The sequence below is a fragment of the Leuciscus leuciscus genome (assembly GCF_965113295.1).
Source record: "Leuciscus leuciscus genome assembly, chromosome: 18".
NCBI lineage: Eukaryota > Metazoa > Chordata > Actinopteri > Cypriniformes > Leuciscidae > Leuciscus > Leuciscus leuciscus.
In genome coordinates this window covers 30,277,173-30,287,510 of record NC_138742.1, presented here as the reverse complement: position 1 = coordinate 30,287,510, position 10,338 = coordinate 30,277,173, and positions in this window count along the sequence as shown.

The following is a 10,338-nucleotide window of genomic DNA, read 5'->3' as shown; positions in this document are numbered from 1 at the left end:
TAGGTTTCACAGACTTAACTTAAATTTACAGTAAAAAAAACAACATATTTCACTATCTGATATATTATAAATTTTCTGACCTATTGAAGAACTAATATCTGGTTTTGTACCATTGTAATACACTGACCAATCACAGAGATGATGAGAGTCACATGATGAGTCAAAGCTCATCACAAGCAGCTTTTCCACAAGAAAGTTTACACTAATACATAGAAGCTGCACAGTGTCATTCACACAAACACTGAACACCATCATGGTAACACACATGGAATAAAAATAAAATGCAATACACATTCATTTAACAACATTAAAAACATAAAAATGTACATAACTGATTAGAAAAAACTAAGAAAAAATATGAAGAAACAGTTATTTCAACATCATGTTGTCAAGTGTTACGCAGGGAATTGTGGGAATGTCAATGTACGTTTTATTTACTGTAAATTATACAACGACATGTTCTTTTTCACTTCCAAAAACTGTACATTTACATTAAAGGTCCGGTTAGATCCCAGTTATTCACCGTATATAGTACGGAAACTTTCTGGTAACCAACTAACAGTTTTTCACCGTAGCATTTTTACAGTCTTTTACCGTTAAAATCACGATCATTTGTTAAAAGCGTATGGAGGAATTCTGGGAGCTGAACGGCTCAGGACATCATTGGATTGTGAACTGACTGCTGACAGAGCCAGGACAGTGTTTGATGACTGATATCTGCATGGCTACGGGTGATCAGAGATCGGGACAGAGCGGAGACTCCGGAGAATAATTACAGACATGGCTTTCAACAATCAAATGACTGTGGGAAAATGAAAAACGTATTGGTTAAATCCCAGAAATGAAGTATTCCTCTTTTCCCCCGTGATTTAGGGGGCATTTTGGGCTGCTGTTGTGAAGGATCTGAATAGTTTGTGCGTAATCGTTCTGTGGAGCACGACGCCGGAGTATAGTTTCCCAGCAGCACTGCACTGGCATTCACTGTTTCCAGCATCTTACACTCACTCGTACACCAGCTAGACCTTCTGCACTGACCTCTCTGTACAGATCCACGTGCAGAGGAAGGAACAGATCATGTTTACATGGGTTTTTCTTTTTTGGTAGGCAACACTTTATTTTGATGGTCCACTTTAGACACTCTACTAACTATAAGTAACTTTGCATCTACATGTCAACTCTCATTAGAGTATAGTAGACTGTGCTTAATATCTGCTAACTCTTCATTGTGATGCTCCTCAACAGACATACTGACTATAAGTAACTTTTTGCCATTTCTGACACATACAGTAAAAAATAAAATAAAAATCATGCCCTGGTAAATCATAATTATGAGATAACTATGGCATAAATAGTCAAAATTATATTAATAATAAGTTAAAAGTGTGACAAAGAGAGTGAAAATGACATAAAAAAAAAAAATTTGTTCCATAAAAAATCACTGTTATGCGTTTATTATCAAAGTAAATTATGACAAATATCAAAATTATGACAAATATGATTATAAATTATAAGATAAAAAGTAAACATTATGAAAAGAAAAAATATTTTAACAAAAAGTCAAAAGTATGATATAGAGAGTGAAAGATGACATTAAAAACATAATTATGACCTGAAAAGTCAAAATTGCCACAAAGTCAAAATTATGAGTTTATTATGAGATATAAAGTCAATTATAACAAACGTTGAAAATTATAACATATTATGACATTACTTATAAATTATGAGATACTAGGTCAGAATTATGAGATAAAAGTCAAAATTATGACGAGCAAAAAAAGTAACCCGACCCCAAACCTAACAGTCTTCTAATACTCTAATGAGAGTTAGGTGGTAGTTAGCAGTTAGCAGTTAGCAGTTAGTAGAGTGTCTAAAGTGGACCATTTGAAATAAAGTGTAACATGATTTTTTATTTCGTTTTTTTTTTTTTTTTTTTTTTATGTGGTGAAACACACTTTTGGAAAATTAAATGAATTCAATGCTATAAACATAGAAGACACACTTACAAATCTATAAATGTGTTTGCATTCAATTAAAAAAGCAAGCGATTGATTTATTCTAAGGAAATGTAGCAGAAGTAGGCAACACTTCTCATGCCTAACATTTTACAAAAATTAATTTGTTAGGTTTTAAATAATAAAACAATTAGAAATATTGTTCAAAATCAAGAAAAACACATTTGGATAGGTTACTTTTATATTCGTGGAACATATTAATGTGATAAACTGTGGTTACTGTGTGCATTTAAAGAAATATACCAAATGCATAAATATATCAATTTAGTTGTATTTATTTATATTTGGGATTTCAAAATAGATTAAAACTTTAATATACATTTTTTAGGCTAAACCATCAACATTATTTAAATTATTTTCTGTTAAATATTTTTTTATTATTAATTACATCGTTAACATTCACAGCACTAGTTTAAATTATTTGATCACAAAAGGCACTGAATATAGCAGTTTTTTTTTTAAGACCATTGCATCATGAAAAGTTTTTAATTAGACAGACTTTTTTATATATATGCATCATAAACATCAATATATAAGGGTGCACTATAAATTAGAATTAGACATTTTAAATAATAATATTAGACAATACTACTTTTCATCAAATAAATGCAGCCTTTAAGTGCAGATAAACACCAGCCCACAGAATCATAGTAAATGAAAAATACAAGTACTAATTTGAAACACAACCCTCTTAGTTCAGCTAAATGATCTGCATCTCGTTCGTTCATTGACAAGTTAAATGTGAACTGCTTCTCCGGGTCTCTGATCCCTGATCTCTCGAAACATTTCCTCATTTAAAATCTCTGCCTGAAACAAGTCAGGAGAGTCATAAAGCATGTTCAGAAGTTTGCGGCGCAGAGGTGCAGAATGAAGCCATTAAATCAGAGCGTAAAGCACTTAGGTAATGAAGGACAGTAGCAGGTCCTGCTGATCCACACCAGCGTACCCATCCGCATTCTGCATCCGCATACAGTCAGGAGAAATTACAGATAAGCTCCAGGAGAAAGGCCACTGGTCCGTGAGGCTGGATGATGAAGGAGGTCTGCTGTGGAGAAGGCCGCTGAAGCCACAGTCCGGGGCATTAGTTCACTTCACAATTGAAATGTCCTGATAGTTTCCTCACCCCCACATCACCCAAGATGTTCATGCCTTTCTTTCTTCAGTCGAAAAGAAGGTTTTTGAGGAAAACATTCCAGGATTTTTCTCCATATAGTGACTTCAATGGGGTCCAATGGGTTGAAGGTCCAAATGTGAGTTTCAGTGCAGCTTCAAAGTCTCGCCGAGGAATAAGAGTCTTATCAAGACAAACCAGCGGACATTTTCTATAAAAATAAACATTTATATACTTTTTAACCACTAATGTTCATCTTGCACTAGCTGTGATGCGACACACATTACATCATCACGCTGAAAGGTCAATCGTGACATAGGCGAAAGTACCGATCCAGTGTTCACAAAGCAAATGTGCAAAGATTAAGTCAAACGCCATTTACAAAAAATAAATAAATAACAGGTAAAGTTGGAGGAGAAAATGACATTTCTGAACCGGACACATGTGATCTTTCAGCGTGATGACGTAATGTGTGTCGCATCACAACTGGTGCAAGACAAGCATTTGTGGTTAAAAAGTATATAAATGTCTTTTTTTTTATAAAATGACCGATAGTTTGTCTAGATAAGACTCTTATTCCTCGTCTGGGATCGTGTCGAGACTTTGAAGCTGCACTGAAACTCACATTTGGACCTTCAACCCGTTGGACCCCACTGAAGTCACTATATGGAGAAAAATCCAGGAATGTTTTCCTCAAAAACCTTCATTTATTTTCGACTGAAGAAAGACAGACATGAATATCTTGGATGACGTGGGGGAGAGGAAACTATCAGGACATTTCAATTCTGAAGTGAACTAATCCTGAAGTTCTGAACCTAAAGAAGACAGTGTTACCGGATTTGTCCGTGACTCAAAACAAGCCCAAACCCGAGCAGAGAGCAAGATCATTAACCTCAGGACAGCCGGGCCGAGACTGTGTGGGCCACTGGTACTGTCAAAATAAATGACGAAACCCAGTCTAACATTTACATTTTGGCAAATTGGTATTTTGTATGAATTCATAATCTCATTTGTTTATACCCCGGAGACACGAGATCGACTCCTCCTCTGTGGTTTTCCCATGAGACGCTCATTTTCTCACCGAGACGCTTTTCCCAGCATGCTAAAAATCCCCAGCCGGAATTTCAACATGTATTCATGATTCATCAAGACTGAATTAGCCTACTATTGAATATGATTTTGCTGAATCATCGTTGATATTGCAATCTTGTTGTTGGTCTTTTCGTGTAAACAAATATCAAATTTGTCAATGTTGTTTTAAAAGTATTTTTGTAGAAGTCCCCCTGTGTTGAAAATCCAGCTTTTAATGTAGTTTATATGTCTATGTGGTGTTATTAATGTGCTTTAAGACAAACCATGTGTAAATTCATAAGTCGACAGCATTGCTGAGTATTTTCTCCTTAAAACTGCAGTGAACCAAAGACAGTCTCAAAAACACACTTTGAAATCGGAGTCAAAACTACCTTGTACCCAATCAGATCAACGTGTGATCGTCAACCAGTGGATCTCTGAGCTGAGTGAGTGAGTGGAGGCGGGGCTCATCTGCATATTCATAGAACCATTTTTTTTCAAGGAAAAAACTTTTAAATGTGTCATTTTGGTGATCAAAGGTAAGTTTTAAGGGATCAAATTATTGACTACAGGGGGACTTTAATCTCTTTACAACATTTAGCATCAAAGTCATGATAAAACGGAAGTAGCAACAGATATTTTTCCATATTACGACATACATAAAAACATATGCATGGATGAATCGTTCACGATGGGATCTATAACAGGCATTGAGAAAATAGATTTTAACATTGTTTCAACATTGAAACAACTGGCATTATTACAACCAACACATTTTCAACCACATTTCAACATTAAACATTAAAATATTTATAATTCCAATCCATTTTGATAACTCAGAAACCCAAACCCGATCATCTCATGGTCCTCATATGACTGTGGCTCTCGCTAATTCATAATAACATTTAAAGTCCTGCCATTTAGTTATAATTCAAAACTAATTTCAATCACACAGTCATTAGCTTTCAGATTAAAGGAATCATAAATTCTTTTGTCTGGTCCTGTGATTTCTGTGACAACAGTCCAGCTTGTGTTGATGGTTTCTCAGTGATTTCCCAATGGCTTCTGGCAGGATCTGGTCATCCCAGTCAAAATCGAGATTTGAGAGGAATCACGCCCGTCCAACATCTGTCGTGTGAGGTGTGTGTAAGCATGTTGTGTGTGTGTGTGAGGGTCAGAGTATCAGGGTTTAAATCCCAGTGAAGATGTTTTTGGCCTTGATCACCATCCCGATCGATTCTTGGCTGATTCACTTTCAGATATGTCTTATTTTATTAGTAGCTTCAGCCTTCCACGGGCCCATTCACGCGTGATCAATACGATGGCCCAGACGGGACATATTTTTCTCATTTTTAGTGCCTTAACGCTATTTAACCGTGTCATCTGATAAATGAGTGGCCGTCCCAAAACGCTGATTTCCTATTGATTTCTCCCTCAATCTCAACACCCTTTGCCCCGTCACTCCTACATTGTTTGTATGTCCGGTTATCTGTCCGGCTTTAACAGACTGCGCCGTCCCATGCCTTCACACAGGAGCCCGGCGTGTGTCCGGAGGATTGTGCTGGAGGAACGTCCTCAATACCCATCTTCAAGAAAGTTAACAATTAACACCGCTTTATTCATTAAATCTACTTCTGATGAGTTACATTTGTATATTTAAATTCAATTGAAGACTTTTATTAGTGTTTTAACCCCACACCTAATCCTAAACCGGCCCATACTGGAGACTCGAGGGGGTAATAATCTGGCACTTCCATATTTTAATCTGGGCCCATTCATCTTTTAAATCTTTTCTTGCGCACAGCCCTTACTAGGGTGGCAGAATTCGGTTTATTATAAATAAATATATTCATATATTCAACTAACTGCACCAATTATGCGCAATATGACTGAAGCCAAATTGTTTAATTGTGCATGAATCTTTTTTTTTACTTTAAGCACTGGCTATATGTTCGAATTTTCATGTATTAATTACTTTTTTGTATTGCCAATGTGTGAATCGCTTGTAACAAAACAAAAAAACGAGGCCTTCCCTGACTTCCTAGGTTGTCTATGAAAGCCTGTAGACTGATTTTTATGTGAAGGACTCAGGACCTGTTTTCCCGGGAAAATCCCAAGGATGTGACGTTTACGCTCCCGAGAGCCTCTGGACCTTTATCACACTTCCTATACGCTCTGAGTCTGAACAACGACACCCTGACCTCAGTTTCACTCGCCACAGTCCAGTGCTCGTCTTCTCCTTTTTTTAATTAATTTGACTGATAAACAGCTTAATAACCATAGTTTTATTATCGTAAAAATGTAGTAACCATGTTTTTTCGCGGATTGATTACCATTTGTATTACCAGAGTTTAAATGGTTAAAGGCCCACTGAAGTGCAGTTTTGTTGATGCGTTGACGTAATTTCCAGGTAAACAGGAAGCTGAGGCGGGACATATTGAATGGCTCCTCCCCCTTCTCAAATAGCCAATAGCATTTAGTTTACCTCACAGACTGCAAGTCGTACTTGACAGGACCGTGGAAGCGAATCCAAACGCTGATGATACGCTGGATTCAATAGTAGAGTTGTGAATAAATTCAAGTCATTTCATTCTTAACCAACATTCAGTTGGAAAACTGAATAATACTTGAGCGTTTGAGCAACCGAACACATCCTCCAACACATATGTGACCCTGGATCACAAAACCAGTCATATTTGTGGCAATAGCCAACAATACATTGTATTCTTTTATGCCAAAAATCAATAGGATATTTAGTAAAGATCATGTTCCATGAAGATATTTTGTAAGTTTCCTACCGTAAATATATAAAACATTTATTTTTGTGAGTGAATGCAGCACAATCGCCAACATAAATGGACGACTTTAAAGGAGATTTTCTCAATGTTTAGATTTTTGTGCACCCTCAGATTCCAGATTTTCAATAGTTGTTTCTCGGCCAAATATTGTCCAATCCTAACAAACCACACATCAATGGAAAGCTTTATTCAGCTTTCACATGGTGTATACATCTCAAATTCAACAAATTGACCCCTGTGACTGATTTTGTGGTCCAGGGTCACATATAGCATAGGGGGCGGAGCTTAAGATTCTAGAGAGCATTTGGATTGGACAGAAGATGTGATGAGGAGCTGAAGTCCGTGGTGATGTCATAAAAATCTGTGATCCATTTTAGCGGAAGTGAGAGACTGTAAGTTTTGAATGCTTATATCTCCTAAATGCGAATTTTCTCATTATTTTGAAACACACCAGCTTATTCATAACCTTAAGGCTAACATATTAATAATAAAAGCAAAAAAAAACTAAAAAACTTACATTTTGATTTCAGGAGGCCTTTGGCTAACACTGGTTAGCAAAACCTAACCATTAGCCAACTTTCACTTAACAGCCACCAGAGTCGCTAATAACAAAGGTTTCTTATTTCTACAGACCCTTTAAATAATGTTATTAATTAGATAATGAATAATATGTATTATTATTTAATATATTCATTAGTGTTAGTGTTAGACTAGAGATCACATTCTGTTTTAAAGCTTGTTGTCTCGTCTGAAGAAGCATTCATTTTAATAAAAAAAAGACTTTGTATGAAAGTGTGTAATATCTGATGTGTTTCATAGCTCAAATCACAACGGATACACACTCTCACACACACACACACTCTCACACACACACACTCTCACACACACACACTCAACTTGATCTGTTCCTGCATTATTAATGCTAAATTAAAGCAGGCCGTGTCTCCTGTCTTGAGCACGGCAACACATATCGATCCTTTCATTACCGAAGAACCTCCATAAAGTTCTTCACGTATCGCTGAGGCATTCTGGGTGAAACGGCACATAAACAGATCTAATCACACTTGATGCATGCGTTCCCCGAGTCAAAGAGACGCAGATCAATCTCGACATTTTGTAAACGGAACCAAATTTTACCTGATCAAGTTTACTCGTTTTTTTACAAAATGCATTTGCCAAATGAATAACCCTCCATTAATGTTCATCAAGAGAAGAGTTTCACACTCTGATCTCTGAATACCTGCAGCAGAGCCATAAACACACATCATGCAGTCCAATAACAGCGCTATTGCAGGGGTTTTATTAGACCTTTCAACCCTTATATAATGGGTTAAGTGATAAAGTGACATTTACTGCCCACTCACCGGGTTACTCTCGGCGCGCAGGGCAATAACACACCGCTTTATATTAACACTGACTGCAGAACAAAACCATCCCTCGAAAACCAGCAAACCAGACCAGACTGACCAAACCAGCAAACCAGACCAGACTGACCAAACCAGCAAACCAGACCAGACTGACCAAACCAGCAAACCAGACCAGACTGACCGGGCTAAAACCAGCAAACCAGACCAGACTGACCAAACCAGCAAACCAGACCAGACTGACCGGGCTAAAACCAGCAAACCAGACCAGACTGACCGGGCTAAAACCAGCAAACCAGACCAGACTGACCAAACCAGCAAACCAGACCAGACTGACCGGGCTAAAACCAGCAAACCAGACTAGACTGACCAAACCAGCAAACCAGACCAGACTGACCGGGCTAAAACCAGCAAACCAGACCAGACTGACCAAACCAGCAAACCAGACCAGACTGACCAAACCAGCAAACCAGACCAGACTGACCGGGCTAAAACCAGCAAACCAGACCAGACTGACCAAACCAGCAAACCAGACCAGACTGACCGGGCTAAAACCAGCAAACCAGACCAGACTGACCGGGCTAAAACCAGCAAACCAGACCAGACTGACCAAACCAGCAAACCAGACCAGACTGACCGGGCTAAAACCAGCAAACCAGACTAGACTGACCAAACCAGCAAACCAGACCAGACTGACCGGGCTAAAACCAGCAAACCAGACCAGACTGACCAAACCAGCAAACCAGACCAGACTGACCATACCAGCAAACCAGACCAGACTGACCGGGCTAAAACCAGCAAACCAGACCAGACTGACCAAACCAGCAAACCAGACCAGACTGACCGGGCTAAAACCAGCAAACCAGACTAGACTGACCAAACCAGCAAACCAGACCAGACTGACCAAATCAGCAAACCAGACCAGACTGACCAAACCAGCAAACCAGACCAGACTGACGGGCTAAAACCAGCAAACCAGACTAGACTGACCAAACCAGCAAACCAGACTAGACTGACCAAACCAGCAAACCAGACCAGACTGACCAAACCAGCAAACCAGACCAGACTGACCAAACCAGCAAACCAGACCAGACTGACCAAACCAGCAAACCAGACCAGACTGACCGGGCTAAAACCAGCAAACCAGACTAGACTGACCAAACCAGCAAACCAGACCAGACTGACCGGGCTAAAACCAGCAAACCAGACCAGACTGACCAAACCAGCAAACCAGACCAGACTGACCAAACCAGCAAACCAGACCAGACTGACCAAACCAGCAAACCAGACCAGACTGACCAAACCAGCAAACCAGACCAGACTGACCAGGCTAAAACCATCAAACCAGACCAGACTGACCAGGCTAAAACCAGAAAACCAGACCAGACTGACCAAACCAGACCAGACTGACCGGGCTAAAACCAGAAAACCAGACCAGACTGACCAAACCAGACCAGACTGACCGGGCTAAAACCAGCAAACCAGTTTAGAGGAGCCTGTCTATAGTTAATAATGTTTATCTGAGTTTAACAGAGAAACATATGCATGGACAAATTACGCATAATAAGATTATTTTTATCTACAGTAATACCGTCTTTGTTGTTGTTGTGAGTTTTTTTAAGCAAGTTTGGCTCCTGTAATCTTCTTTGTATTTTACACCATACAGTGAGATTATCAATCAGTGGTTCTTAACCTCAGTGAGGCCCCTATGGACCCCGGGCCCCTGGTTAAGAACCACTGATCGATAATCAAGCTTACAATAATTAAACAAATGTAATATACTAAAATAATCAAACTTTAACTAGAATCTAAATTAAAATGCTAAATAATAATAATCAAGATAGGTTAAATATTGTTTTTACTGGAGTTCTTGAAACTTCTGGAATCACCAAATTAATTGTTATGAATTTTCTGGTAACACTTTCACAATAAGGTTCATTAGTTCATGTAATAACTAACATGAACTAATCATGAGCAATACA